The sequence below is a fragment of the Ruditapes philippinarum genome, unplaced genomic scaffold (assembly GCF_026571515.1).
Source record: "Ruditapes philippinarum isolate M1 unplaced genomic scaffold, ASM2657151v2 ctg2667_1_1_1_1, whole genome shotgun sequence".
Classification (NCBI taxonomy): Eukaryota; Metazoa; Mollusca; class Bivalvia; order Venerida; family Veneridae; genus Ruditapes; species Ruditapes philippinarum.
Window position 1 is genome coordinate 119,290 of NW_026852562.1, and position 24,089 is coordinate 143,378.

Here is a 24,089-nt window from a genome sequence, read left to right on the forward strand (position 1 = left end):
TTAAACCGGGAAATTTGAGCAACTTTGGGGGAATTTACGTAAATCCTAAAACAAGCGAAAATTTTTCCACCCCCAAAAAATACTGCTTTCCAATAAAATTTTCTTACCCAAAGTTATTTTTTGCCGGCTTGGGTTCTGAGCCATAGACGACCATGTCCGGGCTCGGTAAAGGCATTGTGGGTAAAAAAGGTGCGTTCTCTTCTGTCATACTGTTTGATGAATTTGTCCTGCCTCGGACACGTACCTCACTTCTTGAATCCATGACCGCTGGCCCGAAACTTATTTAGAGCACATTGTCCCCCCATACTGTATACCATAATCACTCATAGCAACCTGGAATTGATTAAAATAAAACAACATAAAGTAAACACTGAATATGATTTTTTCTTATGAATATTTTATCTTAAACTAGATGTACAAATGTAATTGTACATTTAAGGTAAACTTATTACTAGCATTTCACCGACATTACACAAATTAACTATAAATGACTGATGTTATTTTTCTCCCAATGTGTGTAAAATGGATAAAAAATGACAAAAGTAAAAAAAAAAATCTCAAACATCAAACAAAATATATGAAAAAATATCCCCACCCCAACCCTAAAACAATTCAAACATCAGATATAATTTTTTCATATCCCACATGTGTAGCTGATTTTAATCAGACTGCATATCACAAAGATGATTACCATATTTTAGTATACAAACCAACTTTGTAACGGTAATTTGTACAGATCATACATGTCTAGTAGATAGCAAAAAGGGTTAAAAGAACAAAAATTATTTTAGCAATCAAGGAAATAATAAACATGCACAAATGAGATGAACCAGATTAATTTTGGACACTTTTCAGTATTATACTAACACTAAGACAAACGAGACTGTAATGTCACATCTTACCGTGAACTTGATTTTGGACAGATAATGAATTACATGTACTTCAGTAAACCGGAATTATCCAACACAGTGACCTTTATTTTAATATTTTCGATAAGTAGGTACAGTAGCCAATTAATACATAAGCAGCTGCTGTCTTTTGTTTTGAGTAAGATGTAAATAATAATCTGTAATGTAGGAAATTAAGCTGACTGCTCAATATACAAGTCATTGACAGTTGAATCAAGATTTAATGTATTAACAGAAATACCTGAATTACCATTTTACTGATATTTTTAAAGACTTCGTTCAAACCAAGTTTTAAAGCTGCACACCTCCAGATAAGCAAACATATTTTGACAAAATCAAACCTGAGAAAATTGTACTAAGATTTTAGGAAAAGTATAAAGATTCAATATTCTAGTAATAATCTACATGTTATGTGCGATTAATGACCGATTTTTCAGTATTTATAACTATATTACTTAACTGCGTTTCTAACGCAGCAAGGGCTATTTTTGCATATTTCGTCCTCTTTATGGTATTTTACAAGGGTTGTAAGTACCATTTATAATGTGTGCATTGCATTCTTTTGGTAACTGCACAATATTATACTGCATAAATACATTTTCAAACTTTCATGCAAATTAGGCTGAATCTGGAAGCATGCTGCTTTAAGGAAAATCCCTTAATTTGTTTAACAGTATACAGAAAACCAATTTTGTATTATTTTTTTTTACATTCAATAATCATCATGAAATGAATTTGTGCAACATTCCCTGTATTTAATTTGGAACAGTACAATGTTAATTGTTAGGATTTCCTGCCGTTACAAGTTGTTAAAGTTATGAAGCCAGGGCCTGCATAATTACATGTATATTGTACACTAATTGAGCAGCTACATTTTGTAAATCATTACCATTACAAATTTATATTAGGCTAGACTTGAGGCAATGTCTGGTAAAAACTACATGTAACATACAGGTGCCTGATTTAGATTTATATAAGCCAAATAGATATTGTCCTCTCCTGTATATCATCAATCAGGGCTTTTTTTCCCTTCTATAGCAGATGCCGTTATAGGGCTGCTTTCCCAATGAAAAATTCTTTAAAATCATGCAGTTTTCCCCAAATTAACATCAAGTTTTTTCTTCCCCTTTTACAAATTTTGTAATTTTCCCCAAAATTAAGGGCAGGGCTGCTTCCCCAACCTGAGAAAAAAAGACCTGCATCTTACACACCCCAAACACCTCCCCAACCCCATTCTGTTCCCAAACATTGTCATGTTACCATTATTTTCCTTATTTTAAACTCTTAACCTATTCAGGCCGCTACAGAATTTACCAATGTGACCTGTGCAAACCAAATTTAGCTGGCACAATTGTGCCATAGTCGTGCCGTTTGATCATGATATGCACTGTTTGATATTCACTACATACTTTGAAATTTTCCCTACTAATGATAAATGTTTTTGTCCAGATTAAAAGAGACAAGTTCATTTAAGATATTGAACATATAATTAGGGTTGAATAACCTTTATACAAATAGTGATTGCCTACTTTAACATGTTAAATTATTTGGTTTTTTGTTCATTTGCATCAATTTGTTAGATAAAAGATCATCAATGCATTGATTTCACAGAGTCTATAAAACTTGCTATATATATTGCACAATTTACGATCGGCATGTGCAGATATAGGCGGGAGTGGGGGGTGGGGGAATATATTAAAATATAATACATGTATAAAATCAAAATCTGGATACCAAATTATATTTCTTCAGTGAAAATGAACTCATAATCCAACCACCCCCTGAAAGAAAACACCCTTTTGGATATACATTACCCGATGCAAAAAATTTTTTAACCCCCCCCTTGGGGAAAAAATTTCCCGGAAACTGCATCTATACATCTGGTGTTTCAATTAAAATTCTCAAACACTTTTCCCCCTTTAAAAATAAAATTTTTCTTATAATCTAATGGTCTTGTAACATTTCTTTAAACATTTATATAATTTAAGCTTAATTTTAGCTTAATTTCAGTGTAGAGTTTTAAACAACATCAAATCCACAGATCTTAATGTGTTCCACATTACAGCATTAATGTAAAATTTGTTAAACATGTTCATTCTATTCCTTATGATATTAACACGAAAACACTTGTTACCTCTAAAACTGTTGGAATGAGAAATTAGTTAGGTCCATTGCAATCAGTATAAAGATAGGCAATATATCATCTGACCATATATTATCTGATATATAATATAGCAATATATCATCTGACCATGCTTTATACTGTTGGCTGACCCAACTTTAAATTTTCATCCTGACATCCCCAAAAATGATAATGGACAATTCTAAATTTAGAAGCTGGACAAGTTCATTTAAAAAATTCAGCAGGTTAACACTTTACTTAATGGAACTGGAAGTAATTAGCCTTAATTGCTTCCAGTATTAAAAGACTAAAAGAGCCCATTTCACCAGGCTCTATAATATTGGTAAAACATTGTGTTCATTTGACACATTCACTATTTTTATGAAACTATAAAATAATATTGCTGCCTGACAACATCACCTCATTCTTGAATTCCCTAAACTTTGAATGGAATGTCCCAAATTTAGAGCTGGGGAAGTTCATTACACAAATTCAGCTGGTTTAAAGAGAAAAAAGAAACATGATCAAAAATCTGCACATAGCCGAGTCTGCAAAATCGTTTATCAAATGTGATGTAAAACATAAATGCAAGCTGTTGTATCACTAGTAATTAATTTACCTGCTAGAAAAACAAAATACTTGTTCAATGTCTGGAAGTAAATTACTACATAAGAAAAACTAAATGATTAATTTTTTCATAGAATTTAATATAACTAGATATGTGTCCATAGGACACGGGTGCCCCCACCGCCCCACTGTTCTGTCAATCTTATGACTCTAGGTCAAATATTTTTTGAAAACTAAAAATCTTTTACTAAGTAAAGGGCAAGAACTTTACAAATACTGAATAAATCCACAAGCAAACCCCAAGGTGCATAAGTACACATGCTGACCCAACATTCTTGTAAACTTTCAGGCCTACAAGTGAAATACTTTTTGAGCTATGCATGAACAAGTTGAAAATTGCAAATTTATACTACTGTAAGTCAAGGGCAATAACTCTAACAAAACTTGAAAAAAAATCCACATGCAAAGTCCCAGGTGCATAGCTTCACAGTGATGTGAATAATTATTCTGTAATTTAGTGATGTTGATCATTATCTCCTGTAAAAGTTTGTTGATTCTAACTCAAGCACTCAAGGACCAAATAACAACATAATGAAACGGTTTTGACTAAGTCAAGGGAAATAACTCTACAAATACTGGATAAATCCACAAGCAAAACCCCAGGTGCAAAACTAAATATGCTGAGCAACCTTCTCGTAAGGTTTAATGACTCTAGGTCAAATCCTTTTTGAATTACATGCGACACAAGTTGAAAATTGCAAAAATTTTCTAAGTCAAGGACAATAACTCTAAAAATACTAAATAAATCCAGACGAAAATACCCAGGTGCACAACTACACATGCTGATAAATATTCCTGTAAAGTTTCATGACTCTATGTCAAATCCTTTTTGAGTTACATGCGACACAAGTTGAAAATTGCAAAATTTTACTAAGTCAAGGGAAATAACTCTACAAATACTTAATAAATCAAGACGAAAATACTCAGGTGCACAACTTCACATGCTGATCAACATTCCTGTAAAGTTTCATGACTCTAGGTCAAATACTTTTTGAGTTACATACGACAAAGTTGAAAATTGCAAAATTTTACTAAGTTAAGGGCAATAACTCTGGAAATACTAAAAAGTATCCAGACGAAAATACCCAGGTGCACAAACTACACATGCTGGATCAACATTCCTGTAAAGTTTCATGACTCTAGGTCAAATACTTTTTGAGATACGTGCGACACAAGTTGAAAATTGCAAAATTTACTATGTCAAAGGCAATTACTCTAAAAATACTAAAAATATCCAGATGAAAATACCCAGGTGCACAATTACACATGCTGATCAACATTCCTGTAAAGTTTCATGACTCTAGCGTCAAATACTTTTTGAGTTACATACGACACAAGTTGAAAATTGCAAAATTTTACTAAGTCAAGGCATTAACTCTAAAAAATACTTAAAAATATCCAGACGAAAATACCCAGGTGCACAATTACAACATGCTGATCAACATTCCTCGTAAAGTTTCATAACTCTAGGTCAAATACTTTTTGAGTTACGTGCGACACAAGTTGAAAATTGTAAAAGTATTACTAAACAAGGGCAATAACTCTGCAAAAATACTAAAAAATATCCAGACAAAAATACCCAGGTGCACAACTACACATGCTGATCAACATTCCTGTAAACTTTCATGACTCTAGGTCAAATACTTTTTGAGTTACGTGCGACACAAAAGAGAACGGACGGACGGAAGGACGTTCCAACATTTTGGCTTTAGGGGGCTATTTTCTTTTTTATTTTCTTTTTCTCTTAAGGGCTACTAGCCCCATCACGAATGAACCTATTGTTCTCTTTTGTTCTCTTTACTGTTATATAGCCCCTAAACCCAAAATGTTTGCTCGGACGGACAAGGGTAAATCTAAATGCATGCCACTTAAGTGGGGGCACAAAAATCTTTTCATAGAATTTAATTTAATAATCAAGATTATCCTTTGCTCCAACAGAATTGCCAATAGTGACATAAACATTAGATAAACTTATAAAATATTCTCTTAACAAATCCTTTTTTGCAGGGGCTGGGTGGTGGTAAAGTTTTTAAAATATTCATTTCTTGGTGTCATTTTCTTTGCAATTTGCATGTTTTTGAAATATATTAGAACCTGCAAGAATACAAGACTTTTGCACTTAACCACTTAGCCATTGGTCATTATTTGAAATATAATACAATGAATAATACAATGAATATTATTATCAGATAGTATGATTGTGATGATTAATTGAAACTTAATAAAATAAAAAAACTTCAAGAAGATTAAAGTGGCCTTAAGCTTAAATAAAGGTTAAATATGTTATTTTTAGAATAAATATGTCAATTCAAAAGAATAAAGGTGGGAAATGGCTTTTTTGGCGCCAATTTAAAAAAATACAAAAACAATAAAGGGAATTTTCCCCCAATACCCCTAATATACCCATTACTCTTAATTTTCAAAATTTTTAGTAAATTTAAAAGGGGGATGATTGAAACCGCTGATCTTTTTTTTTTAGAAAAATGTAAATGACACGTTATAAAAGCTCTCGGGTGTTTTTGGAAAGGTTTAAAAGTGATAAATGCATTTTCCAAAAAAAAAAATTTGTGAAATACTTTTGTTTGAAAACAAAACATAATTGTTTTTCCCAAAAAAAAAAATAAAAAAATGGGAATTTTGCTTTAATCGTCTCGGTTTAACCCTTTTTTAAACAATAATATTATATACATTAATGGGTTTAAAAATAAAAGTCCTACTGGGAATTTTAACTTTTGGGAAATTTTAAATAATAAAACTTTTTTTTTATCAAATAATCAGGCTGCAGGCCCAATTTTTAAAAAATTAAATTTTTTTAATTTTTTTCCCAAAATTTTTTTTTTAAAAATTTTACAAAAATTTGGTTAAAAATTAAAAAAAATTTTTTAAACCGAGTTTTGACAGGTTAAAAATGGAAAATTATCCCCTAAAAACGATGCTGGGGTTTTAAGAAAAGCTATAAACAGTTTTAAAATTCCCCTGTTAATAATTTTTTTAAAAATAACCCCCAAATAAAATACTTTAATCCAAAGAAAATAAAAAAAAATTTTTAAAAACAAAAAAAAAAAACCATATTTTAAAAAAGCATTTAAACCTACTTTTTCAAATTTAAAAAAAACACAAAAACTTCCCAAACCCTTTTTACCTATGACTGGGATTTTCAATGGGTATTTAAAGGAAAATAGATTGGTTTTAATGGCAAGGGCAAAAAAAGGGTTTAAACATCTGTTACATTATAGACCTGAAAGGCTCTTTTTGTGTGACCACCATTCATGTAAAATGTATGTTTATAATCAATTACACAAAAACTCGCCAGTCAATTACTCAGTATCTTATAACACATTGAATATACATTTCGCAGATGTGTTTTTTTTTGGTATACAGTTGGTGACGACAAAGGGAACATGCGTGTATCTAGTAATGAAAAATTGATTATAATTTTCCTTGTTTTTTTTTCTACAAGTGACATATGTCTGTCAAACAACATTGTGCAAATCTTAATTACAGTCTGAGAAGAAAAATTTGCACGACTTTCCTTTGTGCAATATGTGTATTAAGATTTTTACTAATACATGTATATATGTTCAGTGTAAGTTGACCACGAAAACAATTGAATTTTAAAAAATCAGTAATTTTTCATTAATCTTTATCAAGTTTATAATAATGATTGTCTAATTCAGTTTTTTTCATGTTAATATTTTTGTCCAATTAATTAAAATTAACAGCAACTTGAAAACAATTCATTTTTGACCACAATTGGGTCTTATGCAGGTTTTTTATTTTAAAGCTACATTTTCTGTTTTGTCCAGTAACTAGACCATCACCTGCAGAATGAGCAGTATTACAGTATGAAACAATTATAAACTTGTTAACCAATTAATAATTATGTCCCATATCAATGAATGCCCTACATTAATTAATTAATGAATGCATAAATCATGAATAAATCATTGTAATTTTTTTTTGGTTACAAACCTTGCACTTGAATTGTAATGACACATTATCCTCTATTTCCTTTATCTCATACCATTATGCGTACATTCTGTTATGTCAGGCCATAAACAAAAATCACCGCAAGCTTCTTGTCAGACTTTCGTTATCTACAGTGTCTTGTCTACCTGTAAAATGCAATTGAAAACATAAATCTGTGGTGAATCATTCTCTCCATTAAATTTAAATGCAATGTAAACTAAAACAAATGAATTGAAATCAGATAATCTGACAATTAAATCTAACTTAAATATTCACAAGTCAAGTTGTTACCACAGTCCATCCCCCGAGAAAGTGGACGGCAAAAGTACAAATTTTTCACTCTATATTTCAATACGCCCGATTTTGGCAAAAAATTATGTAAACCAAGCCTGCATTTAAATGAAAAAGGTAAAAAATTTTCCTAATATCACTAACCCCCCTCCCCCTACAATGGGGGGTGGCAAATGGCTTGATTAATTTAAATTTTTATTAATGACTTGGTATTTATTTAGCCTCAGCAAAAAATAAAAAATTTAATTTAAAATTTCCCCAAAAAACAGTGAAAATAAATATAAGCTTAACATCTCACTGTCCAACTGCAAGAAATAATTTACAACATAAGACTAGATTACAAACATAAATCATAGCAGCGAATAATTATATATCACATGACCATGTAATAAATTAATATAACATTACACCTGATAAAACAAGGTACAAGCACACAGTAACAAGTAAAATCACCGCCTTTTATTAGCTGTCATTGTTTATAAAGGCCAATCCTGAATCAGGGTTTTAATTTTGTCAGGTCAGACTGATCTAATGTGCAGACAAACATGGGTCTATACTCTATAGCCATATCACAGGGCATGAAAGAGCAGACTTAACCTTGCTGTTTACCGACATCCTTGGTGAGTATAGAGTTAAAGTAGACAGCTAGAAAGAGCATCATCTCAACCTGGCTATATACTGGTATCCTAGATAAGGAAAGATCTAGGTCAGACATCATAAATAGCAGACTCAACCTGGCTATATAATGGTATCCTAGGTAAGTAAAGATTCAGGTCAGACATCATAAATAGCAGACTCAACCTGGCTATATACTGTACCAGTATCCTAGGTAAGTAAAGATCTAGGCCAGACATCATAAATAGCGGACTCAACCTGGCTATATACTAGTATCCTAGATAAGGAAAGATCCAGGTCAGACATTATAAATAGCAGACTCAACCTGGCTATATACTGGTATACTAGGTAAGTAAAGATCCAGGCCAGACATCATAAATAGCAGACTCAACCTGGCTATATACTGGTATACTAGGTAAGAAAAGATCCAGGCCAGACATCATAAATAGCAGACTCAACCTGGCTATATACTGGTATACTAGGTAAGGAAAGATCCAGGTCAGACATCATAAATAGCAGACTCAACCTGGCTATATACTGGTATACTAGGTAAGTAAAGATCCAGGTCAGACATCATAATAGCAGACTCAACCTGGCTATATACTGGTATGCTAGGTAAGTAAAGATCCAGGTCAGACATCATAATAGCAGACTCAACCTGGCTATATACTGGTATACTAGGTAAGTAAAGATCCACACCAGACATCATAAATAGCAGACTCAACCTGGCTATATACTGGTATACTAGGTAAGTAAAGATCCAGGCCAGACTTCATAAATAGCAGACTCAACCTGACTATATACTGGTATACTAGGTAAGTCAAGATCCACACCAGACATCATAAATAGCAGACTCAACCTGGCTAGATACTGGTATCCTAGATAAGGAAAGATCAAGGCCAGACTTCATAAATAGCAGACTCAACCTGGCTATATACTGGTATACTAGGTAAGGAAAGATCCAGGCCAGACATCATAAATAGCAGACTCAACCTACCTATATACTGGTATACTAGGTAAGTAAAGATCCAGGCCAGACATCATAAATAGCAGACTCAACCTACCTATATACTGGTATACTAGGTAAGTCAAGATCCACACCAGACATCATAAATAGCAGATTTAACCTGACTATATACTGGTATACTAGGTAAGTAAAGATCTAGGCCAGACATTGTTAATAGCAGACTTAACCTGGGTATTTACTGGTATCCTAGATAAGGAAAGATCCTGGCCAGCAGACTCAACCTGGGTATATACTGATATCCAAAGTGAATCATTAATCATGTTGCTATGTATGCAGTATATTAAAGGTTATCTCCATATTAATGTGAATCATTTTTTTTTTAATCAAGCTAAATTACAAAGTCAAATTTGTAGTGTATAGCTTTATTCTCATCAAGTAACACTTCAACTTTGGAAACAATGAACTTAACAAACAGTTAAGACACTTAAACATACTTTATATGAAACACTTCTATACAATTAAGTTCTCATTTCTTTACAGAGATTATATTACAGCTGTGAACAAAACTTCTTTCACATTGTAAGTGTAGTTTAATTAGCAACTGTTTTACGTATACTGTATACATTACACTGCACTGACATTCAAGATGTTGGGTGTATATATCTGCTGATGTATTCAATTTCTGGTGTTGTCAAATCATGAACAATTTGTTGTTGTTTTTTTTCAAAATCTTTAAAAACACTTGACTTTACACTGTACATGTACATAAAAACATAAGAATAAATTTTTGAATGAATACAAAATGATAAAGAGCTTATAAGAGCTCTTTGGGGTAAAAATGAAATCTAAATTCAGACTTTGAATGCTTATGTGGCCTCTATTTTACTTATTACTTCAGATTTTTTCTCAGGGGAGGCCTCCCAACTCCCCCACGAGTCCCTCTGCTTTAAGAGGAGTCAGCCCCTGTCATACTCATCCCAATGGCACTGACTTTTGCCCCTAATGATAATGTACATAACACATGGAACTGGTACATTAAATGTTATGGATTTTTGTTTTTACAAAATGCTCTTTTTATTCCAATTCTCATATTTCTTGGTTTTGATCTCATTATGAACATCAGCAACAGTATTCTGAAATTGGTTATATATATTCAACTCATACCTGCTGGACAAAATAAAACCAATGAAAAATACAGAATAAGAATGTCACTGCATGCAAATATTGTAAACTGCGCAGTAATAGGTGAATTGCCATTTGAGTACAATTATTTAATAATGTCAAAGCGTGCCAAAGTTAGAACTCTAAATTCATCAGCATTCATAAACAAGTTATATTACGATATTAATATATTAGGCATCATTTCACCAATTAGTCTGTATACTAAAAGGTTAATACACGGCAGGAGAGGGCCGGAAGGTGATAATCGGCCGCAAAATGAATAATGGACCCGAGGGCTTTAGCCCGAGGGCCATTATTCATTCAGGGCCGATTATCACCTTCCGGCCCTACGCTGACGTGTATTAATGTCTTTAATACACTTGGTAGATCTAATAGTAGCATTTAAAAAAAAATAAAAATAAATAAATAGACTTTGAAGTTCTTTCGTTGAAATTCTTGTTTACTCTTCTACTGTTCTGTACAGAGATATTTACTGTTTGTGTGTTCAAAGCAGTAGAATAAAGAAGCAAGTTTTATTTTCATTTTTTTTCGGAATGAATTTTTCGTATTATTTCTTCAAATTTCAATAGTAACAAAAATGTGCTTGTACTAAATACGCTTAAGATCTCATAATAAAAATAAAGCGATTCGTGCTGACAACCTACTTTCACTTTTACAGTTAACTGTTTGATGACGTAAAATATGACGTCATTGTTTCAGTTTGTGCACATGCACATGTTCTGCGGGCTGATAACTAGTTCTCGGCCCCGGGCCGCAAACTCATAATAGGTCACGTGACACTCATAATCAGTTGAAATCATTGGCAATTTTGTTACTATATATAGTAACAAGTGTATTAATACAATGTACAGGCTCTAGAACTTAGCAGTGTGTTTCCATCTCTCAACTAAAAAAAACAAAATTAAAAGAATAATCTTTTTTAAAACACTTCTTAATATTTTAGATAAAACAGCACATACTTTGCAATCTGTTTGATTTATGGCTACCTAACAATCTACTTAAGCACTGTTAAAAATATTTTCTTAAATGATAAAAGTATAAAACGTAAGATTGTCCCATGTAAAACAGCAATGAATATGTAACTCCACATGTCTATTATAAACTAAATAAACATTTTGTTGTATGTTGTAAAAACCGATTTAAAATACATATTTCTCGCCTTTTAACACAATATTCAAAAATATTAAGCAGTTATTCTTCATGGTTAAATACCCTTGAAACATCAAGTTGTAGCTAGAATTATAGTTTTATGAATAAACTTAAAGTGGAAGATATAAATGATATTTTATACTTGTACATCTCTGATAAAACCAACAATTCATTTAATTTATTAGCAATTATTGAAAATTTCTATTAAATGCATTTTATTCATTAACATAAAATTCAAAGATGAAAATACAATGATGTCATATTTTTAAATAAGCAAACAAGCAATGACCTATAGCACATGTAGCTTAAAACTTTTCAGTAAATAAATAGCAATATGTAATTGTACAACTGTCATTATTTCCAAACAGATTTTAAAAAGTTTAATAAACATACAGTATGAAGTTTAATATCGAAGTTTCTACAGTAGCAGTGTCTAAAACTGATTTAAGTGTAATCTAGAAATGCCAGGTTGTCTTTCAAATTAATGATATAATGGTTTCCTTCTTTTCAGGGTTCAAAGTTCAGGATTTTCCCTGACACAGGTTTTCGTAGTCCAAGATCAAGTTTTGGTCCAAGAATTGCCTTTTATCAACCAACATATCTATTCCTTTACTGTTATTTTGGTAACTTTTGATTAATAAGATTGGATCTTCTATAATATTATAATTTAGGCACTTTTTATTCAAGATGTAACACAGTTCAGAAACTTTTAAGATGACAGTCCTTGTAATAGACAATGGACTCATTAATCTCAAACATGGGACCCGCCTGTCAGACATTCCAAGAGAAAACTCTGGAAGTGTTGTAGTAAAATCGAGCTTTTAATTTCATCTTTCATTTTTATATTATAAAGAAACAATCAGCCTATGTAGAAATGACTTTTATGCAAGCACAGTAATTATACAGAATGTACTTTGAAAACTGAAATCAATGCATCCTCACCTTTTTTTCATAGAGTTTAACAAAAACGGAAAAAAAAACTGTCCAAAACTTATATTGAAAATTTCAAAATGAAAGTAGAAAAAAAACTAACTTTTTTAAACCAATTAAACATTTTGACAAACGTCACATTTTCTTTTTTTTGCCCTTGGCCATTTACCAATATATACGTGTATAGTGTTATTTACAGGTATATGAGGTCAAAATATAAGCTTGAAATAGACAGTAATCAATATAATATGTTTTCTTGTGTTTCATTTTCAATGATTTCAATATTGTATATGAAACACAATACACAAAGAAATCTGGTTGCTGTTTATAAGATAATCATCACAAGGACTTTCCTGCTTTAACACTGAATATTCTGTATTTGGGTCTTCATATAAACAAATGATTTTAATATGATTATACACCTATTACAAATTAAAAAGTCAGGTATATGGTTGTTAATTCATTTTTTAAAATGTCTCAAATTTCCCAAAATGTGCCATAATTTTTCCCAATTTATGTCAGGGGCCTAAACTTTCCCAAAATAGCTGGAAAAGGCCCTAAATTATCATTACGACATCAGTATGAACCTGACATTTCATGCTTGCAGATTCTGCTTAGAACCATTGATGGAGTTGAACCAGACCATTACCATACATTTATACATGTACATGTATATATGCTGTACATTGTTTTATAACTTTAAATCCTATCAATAAATTATCCATACTCATATTTACGTTAATTTAATAATCTCGCAGTAAAAACAAACACTTGACCTATGATTTAAACAATTTTTAGACAATAATTGAGAGAGGGCAGTAAAAACTAATTACAAAAGTGGAGGCATAGCAACATAAAAATTATTAAAGTAATAAATAAAGTTGAGTATTTATTTAATATTTACCATATGATCAGTGTCCTGTGAAATGTGAGCCTAAATATCTTATAAATTCATAATTTAATAAGACTTCCTGCAAAATTTTAACACAAATTTTGAAACCTATTTTAAGGCTAGACTGAATTCACAGAAATTTAAAACACAGGAATGTTTCAGAGAATTTCAATTAACAATAAAATAATACAACTAATCCAGAATATAACTTGTGAGAAAAAAAATCCTTTTCACAACAAAATTTACTGACTGTAATTAAATACATAAGCTCAACTGAACAATACCTGTCTGGAAAAAATAACATCCAGGTCCCAAATACGCAAACAAATCAGAATTTCATTTCTTTTAGTTTTATATTTAAATTTACCATTTTCAATGAAGTTTGATCAAGAACTTTTATGTTTAAATAAAGGCATCTATTTAGCAGTTTATATCAATTTTCATAATTATACTGTATACATGTCTATAGAAAAGCAAAAAACCAATACAATAACCTATAAATATAGAGATATTCTAATTCCTTAAGTACATTTATTTATATTATTGACATAAATTCTCAAATATGACAGGTTGGTCAAATATAAAATACTGTGATGCAAACAATAAATGTTTTCACTTGTACTAGAAAAAATAACTTTTGCTAGTTATAATTATTGATAGTATCTAAATATGTTTTAAAATCAAGCCTTCCTAACTGAATTGTTGATATGCCATAATACAACTCTATTAAACCTAAAGAACTTACTTGTAAGAATAATGTTAATTATGTCCTAATTATACAAAAAAGAATTTCACTTGGTTTGTGTCATATAGACATGATTGACATCATAATTATGTCCTACTACCTTATATACCTAGTAAACCAAATAAACTTATAAACATTTGAAAAATCAAAGTACTGGAAGCACAAATGGAAAAGGGTTATTGGTTGCAGAGTATTTGCTGAGAAAAAATTCACCTATTATTAAGAATGCTGTCCTGGTTTCCTGGTTATACCAGTTCATATAGCATATCAGAAACCTTTCTGGTAGTGTCTGAGATTTCATGACAGATATGGACTACAAAATTTAGGTGCACAAATGGCCTCAAAACCCCTTTAAACTACAGTTGACTCCGGTTATAACGAACTCAATGGGACATTATAATATCGTTCGTTATATCCCAGTGATTTTTTTTCCAATTTTTAAAACAACCTGTGGCTTTCTGAAGGGGAAAATATAGTGCGATAAATCAGAAAAAGGGGAAACCTGAAATCAAATTCCAACAACTAAAAAGGGGATTACCCACACATTTTATGAAAAAAAAAAAATTTAATTCAATTTAACATGCATGGTACATAGCAAAGGCTATCTATAGGGACAGATTTCTGTCTTCTAGCTGATATCAGATGCTATAAAGTCATGGTTCTGGTAAAAAAAGAGAACGAGGCATTTTAGGGGAAAATATTTGCATTTTTAGGGGAAAATATACCTATTTTTGGCTAGGGGAAACAGCCTTTATTCGGCTGTAAAATACAGTGAAAAAAATCACTGTATCCGAAGTTCGCTAAAAGCGAAGTAGCAACAACTTGCTGACTTGTTTGGATGGGGAAATTTGCTTGAAAAAGCCATACTCTTCACTGGTTACCGGTGTAACCGGTATTTTACTGCAGCGGTTATTTAATGCGGGGCATTTATTGAGCAATGTATTATGTACATGGTACATATATTCATTCATGTATTTAATGTCTATGAAGTTTTTACCATTTGTTTTCTGTTGCTATTTGTTTATTATCGTTTGGTAACTATTGCAAACACAAAAACACAAAAAATCGATTACTTGGCAATTATCAGGTATTACAGCAATCAACTGAGGGTGTGAAATACAAATTTTCCGTAACAAAATGTCCTACTTTAAAACTCTATTCCCTAAAGCAATAAATAATCTGTGCAATCATTTGATTGTTTAATTATCGGATAGTGTTATTCTTGTAATGATCCTAATCGAGCGCATCCCAATATTTCAATTATAACAGTTTGTTATAACCGAGGAAATTTAAATGTTTTCCGTCATTTGGGGCCTTGAAAAATGGTTTGTTTTAGCCGAAAATTCGCTATAAGCGAGTACGTATTAAGCGATGTGATTTAATATAAAATAAAGAAGGAATCGGCCGGAGATGTCAGATTTAGTTCGCTATTAACGATAATTCGTTATAAGCGAGTTCGTTATAAGTGGAGTCGACTGTAATTTGTTTAAAAACTACTATGACATTACAAAACAATTCCCTGTGAACTATTTCAAAATAACAGACTATACCCACAATAAATTAGAAACCTTTATTAATTAATTACCCTAATGTACACAAATATTCATTAATTTTGTTTTTGATGGTCTTCTTTTTACTCTCCAAAATTGGAGGAAATAAAGAAATATATATTTATAACATTATGAAATGAAGATCAGCTGATGGACATTTGGTTATATAAAGACCAATTTAAGCCTATTAGTAGTCAATTGAGATAAAAGTAACTGTTGAATCTTCATAGATTACAAACTATATTTTTATCTTGACTAAGACCAAGATATCAAAAGGAATATTCGACCATAAAAAAGAGACAGTTTTATCTTTATCCTCTAAATAAACAATTCACTAGACTTACTTTGAGTAGAGATTTGGTTGGGATTCTTTTTTTAACTTAATACAGTGAATGTCTTGTAGATATACCAAGAAAAGTTTAAAAATAGAGATTCTTAGATAATATAATATCTAATTTCAATAAAAATTAGATTCACCGTATTGGGATTATTTCTCGGTCTAACTAAACAGATCACATCCATTCAGCACGTTATTTAATGCGTATTGAAGATTCTCAGTTACAGTTTGTGCCTATGTCGGAATAAAATTCATTTCTTATATATGCACATGCTACATGTACATGGAAAATTAATTTATCTTTTAATAAGCAGGGAAAGCATCAATACAGCAAGTTGAGAAATTTGACTTGGAATCTATTTGGTCTCAGCCAGTTTATATTAATGCCACTTGTCAGCACACAGGGTCAGAAATATTTGCAGCTTGACTAGAACTTGCATATCCTTTAATGACAGACTCACTGTACATGACATACATTGTATTTTATGTCACACATACCACTTAATCAGGCTTTTGTGAAGTTGAAAGATCTGTTTATTGCCAATTGAATTTGAAAAGATAAGAGGGGGGGGGGGGGGGGGGGAAGAAGGGTCTCTTTGAAAATTACTTGCAAAAGTTTCGGTATTTCTACATGATATCATAAGACTAAAGAAGGGAATTACCAGTCTGTTGTTTTCTCTGGTCCTTTGGTTCATCTGTTAGATTTAAAGAAATAGGCCAAGAATTAAATGAATTGCACAAAATGAAAACTCAAACTACTGGAAGAGAACTATTCATCATTCATGCAAATAATTTTGTATCATAATCATCATCCAGCAAAGTCACCCAAGTTTTGTTTTGTTTGTTTGTTTGTATCATTTTACGCCTTTTCCCAACAGTATTTCAGTCATATAGGCGGGTAGTTTCCTAACCATTGTTCCTGGAGAGTTACACCAGTACTAGACTACCTTCCTCCGTGCTAAACTACCAAAGCATCTCCCGGGGATCGAACCCACGCCAGAGAGGTAACTGGATTAGAAGTCATCAACTCTAACCCCTCAACCACGGACCCAAGTTTAATACAGATTATGATACTGTATCAAATATATAACACCAGAAATGTACATGTATACAAATAATTCTGCATCATGATATTACAGATGTCAAAACACAATGCCCTTGTAACAAAACAGCTTTTAAATACTGAATCTTGTAGATACTGACAATTTTTGTTGTTGACCTTTACTCCAGTTTTTAAATGGACTTGTCATTCTCCCATTATTGTAACAGTATATTATCAATTTTAGGGACATCAAGATAAAAATTTAGTCAACAGACTAGTTAGGTGGGCATTCTAGCATGTTAGTCTTTTACACTTCAACTTACAAAATAAACTTTCTTAAACATGTATTGTTTTGCTGTCACTAAGATATATATAAATTTTCACAGGCCGCTGTTGGTCTAAGGTTGACGGGCCCAACCAAAGATCTACTAGCCATATCCTAACAGCCTACCACTAAATTTGTATACTGTTGTCACTGGGACTTTATAAAAATGCAGACATAATGAATGTCAAAGTAAATGTATTTCATACATGTAAGGGTTGAGACATACCTGAAACTCAATTTATTACCTCTATACCTTTTATTTATTTGAAATAAATTTGATTATAAATACAATTTTTTCATTTGAAGAGGTTCCTCATCTGATTTTACAACAAAATGTCTCCAAGTAGGGGAAATCATGAATGGGAACTTAGGAGGTGCAGTTTAGTATATCTTATCTAGTACAGTAACTGCTATAAATGTAGATGTATGTTCAGGGGATTGTTAGAAAATACAGGTATACAGATAATGAATACATGTATTAATTATGTCACTTTTCTGGGAAAAAGTGTAGGCTGGCTTGCCTCTGACCTATATAGTTTTTCCATCACACCAACACAGTAAACGTCATATCTTTTCCTGGTGATGGAAGACCTCAGATGCCCCTCCATGCATAATTTCAAGCAAAAGCATTTGTTAGTTGGATAGTTTCCTCACATAAAAAATCCAAAGTCCCTGGCAAGCTTTGAACCAACAACAGACCACAGCACTTCTGGGTGGCAGAAGACATCATATAATGAAGACAAACAAAGGATTAGACTGTGAAATTGACTATACTGTGGGACTAACTAAAAGGGAAGAAATTTTAGTTTGTGGTGCTGAAAAATCTGGATTTAGTTGTGATAAACAAACATTTTCCATACAGATAAAGTGAGGCAATTAGGATAAAAAATCAGGATGATTATTCAAATAAACATAACAAGAGTAAAAAATAACATTGTCTTAATGAGTCCATGACCTGGATTTTACTTAAACATGGTACTAGTGGAAAACCCTTTTACAGACAGAAACACTATTTTTCTATTTTTGTATGAATTTACGAAATGACACTTCCGAAATGACACTTCCGTTTTGTCTCGTTCACACATCTGCATGATTTTTAAAACAATTTTTGTAAAGATTGCAAGTAGAAATAGAGCATTTAAACGAAAAATAAGGGTATTGCTATTCTATGGGGAACTGCTCACAAGCCAGTAGATTACTTACAGCAACTTCAAACAATTACAAGGGCCATGACATGTGTCGCCTTATGATAGACATAACTTGGCAAAAAAAATCATTCAACCTAAAACCCTGTGCAATATGCACAAGAATTCGAGCTATTGATCACTGCTGTAAAGTTTCATTGAAATTGCATTAACTAGTGGTAGCCTTAAGCTTGCAAGAAACGTCCTTTCATCAAATGAAATGCCCATCGATCAAATTTCGATTAGAGGGCCATAACTCTGACAAAATTCATTGAACCATAAAAAGATATACACATGTAGACTTGGTAGTGATCATTCCTGAAAAGTTTGGATAAAATTGCATCAATAGTTTATGAGGAGTAGTCTGGACAAGTTTTGTGACGGACTGACAGATGACTCTGTAGCACAAAATTTTCAATTGTCAGGCAAACAGGACGTTTCGGCCCCAAACCAAATCGGCCCCAGTGGAAAAAGCGGCCCCTGGATGTTTCGGCCCTTTTCCGCGAAACGTTTCGGCCCTACTATACAGTACATTGCTTAATTGATTAACAACAATTAATTTAATTATTATTATTAATTACAATTATTCCTTCGAAAACATTATCTTTTGATCTTAATTAAACTGTACGTATTTTTTTCAAGGTTTAAGTAATTAACTGTTTATAGCTTTATGCTAATTGGCGGTAAGTAATATCAGAGAAAACTTCAAAAGATTTTTAAAATATAATCTCCTGAATATATTTTTAATTATTATTGTTGTTAGATAATGATAGAGGCTAGATGTTATAAAAGTGATTGAAAAACTGAAACCAAATTATAAATGCTATGTAACTGCTATAGATCTATAAGTTACATGTATATAAGATTCGAAAATAAGGTGTTTGTGCGTATAATTGTTGGAATAATTTCATTATATATAAAATTAAATTAGATAAATTATTTGCTAGAAAATTTCCCCAAAAATAGTGTTTTGGCCCTGCAAGGAAATAATTACGAGTAGCTTAAAGCATTTTTATTGTGAGATATTTTTAAACATTGAAGTTAACATTAAATGCAACAAGTATCTAATCTTTAATAGTTTTGGTAAAGATTTAATCTTACGCAAAATATATAAGAGGTATCGTAATTCTTTCATATATCAGGGTTCTCACTAGGACTTTAAAACATGGAGTCCATGGACTCCCAACCCTGAAAAAGTTGGAGTCCAAAAGCGCGTCGCAATTAATATGTTTACAGATTAGTCATTCAATTGCTGATATTTTGAATCTTCAAGAGACTTCCAAAGTTTATAGTTATTCAAAAGAAACTCTGAACTACATAGTATAATTATTGTTTTGTTGTTTTGTTGTTGATATTTATTATGAAATTATTTCATTATAATGCATCAACACATGGAAATCGTTTTTGTTTGTTGTTTTTTTCCACTTTTATACCAAATCAAATTTCATTCTGGTTAAATAAGTCCACTCTAAAGACAAAAAGTTTATATTTGTAAAAAAAACGTAAATGTATATAGGCAGCGTTTAGCGGAATGAATAGGAAAATCGTGTACAGCTTCAAACAGTGTGTAAGAGATTCATCCGATCGACAATTACTTTAGCAAATATCTTCAAAAGGGGGCAAATTGAAGATCGATATTTAAAGATTTAATGTTGATTAAATAATAAAGGAACAATTCATTCGCATGTTTGGCTTGGAAACCGAGAATTTTTGCGAAATTTTAGGGTTTCTGGCGAACGTGAAATCGCCGATGTTCGGGATCAATTTTCGGATAGAATCTAAATATCAAAGAAAAGCGTATGTGTATTTTGGTTTGTTGTCCTGGCATTTCGGCACAATATCTTAAATTCTTAATAGCCTTATCGAAAGTTTTTGCAAGAATGAAACTAAAGCAAAATTGTGCATAGAAAATGCCGAAAATATTCGACAATCATTCAAAATTACACTCATTTGTCATTTGAGAAACAGTCTTTAAACTTGCGGCGTAATTAGTCGATAATTTTATCCTTTTGTCGGTAAAATTTGCTAATTTCCAATCAACTGTTGATCAAAGATATAAAATTATCACCTCGTGTTATATCTGGTAATTACATGTACTGTACAGCGCGTGTATACATTAGTCTGATCACTATTGCGTGATAAAGATCGTAATCGTTATCGCTGATTGGCTAATCGCTTCACGGGTCGATGTGCATAGGACCGCCTACCTATAGACTGACACGCGCTGACGCATTTGTGTATTGTTTCTGGTTGTAAACAATCGGTAATGTTTATGCGTCCCCAGGCAAAATTAAGCGTACCTGGAATCCTTGCTCTGAAATATTTGCGTCCAGCTGTAATAAACATGCGTACCGGGACGCCGAAATAAGCGTCCCCGAGAACCCTGCATATATGGTTGTAATATAAAGTCAAGGTATTTGGAAATTGGCGTTCCACTTCATGAAAATTGTCATTTATGATTATTAATATTATAACTGTGAAATTTTAATAAACCGGTTTAAAACACAGTACTTATTCTGGGGCCGATTTGGTAAAGGGCCGAAATGTCTGGGCTGAAACGTCTTGGGTAATTTGGGGCCAATACGTCTTGGGGCCGAAACGGTTCGAAATCTTTGTCAGATATTTAAATTAGGGAATCATAGGCATAAGCAGACATTCCAAGCTGGATAATTAAAGTAATGTTCATGATAAAGTTTTATCTTCTTTTTCAAATGTCCAGTTTTTAAACGCATGTGTAACAGAAATGTCAAAATGGGCGTATCATTGGGTTTTTAAATCGAGATTGACTGTCAAATCCTTGAACATGTTGAAAATGCTCTCTTTTTTTCAAATAGAAATCATTTTTGAAATCATCTAAAGAACTTGGGGCAGTATGCCCTTTGTATGAAATTTACAATTTTTCCCTTATATAGTACAGAGAATTTTATAATAACAAAAAAAACTTACCATGAACTAAATTTTGTGTTTTGTTTAATCAGTTCATTTCTTTGCCACCTCAATAACAATGTTACTATTGGAAATATCCGAAGGATTCCAAGTGAGATTTGTCAAAGCTATCTACACGGACACCGATGTAAACGCACACGGTATGTACGCCGAACGGTAAATTAACCGGTTACCGAAGTCACAAGTAAACAGCTTATATATTTTTAAAGTATTTTTAAGCATTATGAAAAGAATTAATATTAACTGTTTACTTGTAATTATAAAAAAATCAAAGAAAAAAAAGTAATATAAGTCTCTGATAAAAATTGTTTCACAACATCTTGCATGACCAGGTGGCTATCTTTTTCCCAAAATATATCGTCCCTCTTACAAGATCCTCAAGAACATCCCATCCCCATGCATTCCAACAAGTCCAAACTAAAACTGGTTACTATAAATATTCATTTTTCCCAAGAACAATAGTCCACTGGAATGCTTTACCACCTGATATCATAAACTTGTCTGGCCCCGAGTTCAGTCTGGCTGTAAGCCGGATTGAACATACGTCTCCCTATAATACCTTCTCTATTTCTAACCTGTTTTTAACAATATACTCATTTCCATTACTTTTATATTCTTTTATTTCAGCTCTTTTACTCACATTCTTGTCAGTTGACGCGCGTCAAGTCTAGGTCCCCAGCAGGGGTTTGATAATATGGAAGATAGATAGATAGTTACAAAACTATATTTGAATATTTGTAATAAAGTCTCTAAATTTAATAGATTTACTTGAACTCATGCACATAAAAAATGACATGTTGTGAATGAAGAATATACATGTACGTATATATGATGTTAATGAAACAAATTTAAAGAAAAAAATAAACATTGATTATTAGTTTCTTATTGACAAAAGATATGTTATTATTTTCATCATCACGGATTTATATATAAATCCGTGTTTTCATGGAATGACACTTACGTGTCACATTGAAGATTTCATGATAACTGCCATATGAACACATCTGCCGATGCTTCAAAATTCAAAATTGCACCAGTTCAAGTGGATGTTGAATTCTGCTTAGGACGGTGCTAGGGGTGGGGACGATAGCTTGCAATTATCAGTACCGTCCATGAACAGACTCAATTAAACCAAGCCTGCAACATTTTCAATTTTGCCTTGTTGGACTTTCTTAGTGATTCTGATTTTCCCTATTTTTTTGGAAACAGCTGCTCTACATTTCATATTGAAATTTATTAACATATGCACATATAATAGTACGTAGATTTTTGTAAAACACCTTTTTGATACATTGTAGATTTATGCGATTGATAAATGATTTAAATTGTTTATAGAAAACTATTTAAATGGAGTTGTTCATAAAAGCATTCACTAAAACTCTAAATTTCCATATGTGCTTACCGTAAACAGCTTATTCTTTTCTTTAAAGTTTCATAATAAAAAGCTTTTTATGAATGACCAAGGAAAACAGGCAAACAGTACGTTTCGGCCCCCAAACCAAATCGGCCCCTGTGCAAAAATCGGCCCATAGACGTTTCGGTTCTTTCTGCGAGACGTTTCGGCTCTTTTTTTATAACAGTTTTATTAAAGGAATTTTTATACTTAAAATCGTTAAAAATTGTAGTATATTGATTGATTGATGGCACACAAACAATAACGACATTTTAATCCTTAATTGATAATCCATTATAGATCTATAAATCGCTATTTAGATAAATGCTTTTTTCAAAGGCGTAACAATAAATACACCTAAATAAAGACACTTGTTCTTTAATTTATAAGACAGTTGACAAATGCAAAAACTTTTGATTAAAAAAATTAATTACAAATATACTTAAAAAATAATTTTCTTTTGATCTCATTTAGCTAACACTTTAGATATAGGCCTATGATTTTTTGTTGTTGTTGTCTTTTTCAAGGTTTAACAAATTAATTATTTATAGCGTATTGCTAATTAGCCGTTAGTAATATCAAAGATTATTTTTAACTTATGTTTTGATATAATTTCTTGTTAATATATACTCTGATTGAAAATCTATCACTTTTATTGTAAAAAATGTTTGTTTTTTATATTAAAAAATGTCTGTTTACAAAGTATTGTTTGTTTTATCTTATAATTTTTAACTGTTATGTGTTGTATTGTATTGCTAAAACTCGGCACTTACTATTAATTTAATATATAGTTGTTGTTAATAAATGTTTGTATTTTCTGTGTCTTGCTTTTAAATCGTTCAAATTTGGAAAAAAACTTCTTGATAATAAGCAGATAAATACAATGTATGTTTCAGTGTTAATATAGTAAACCAT

At 31.7% G+C, this 24,089-nt stretch overlaps 1 long non-coding RNA gene across 1 annotated transcript; it reads right to left on the reverse strand.

The window, feature by feature from the left end:
- Positions 1-124: 124 nt before the first annotated feature.
- LOC132717053 (uncharacterized) lies at positions 125-21,916 on the reverse strand. Its single transcript, XR_009623902.1, has 3 exons — positions 21,782-21,916; positions 7,630-7,772; positions 125-333 (listed from the first exon to the last, which is right to left on the reverse strand). It is a non-coding gene; the product is annotated as an uncharacterized LOC132717053 (long non-coding RNA).
- Positions 21,917-24,089: the final 2,173 nt, after the last annotated feature.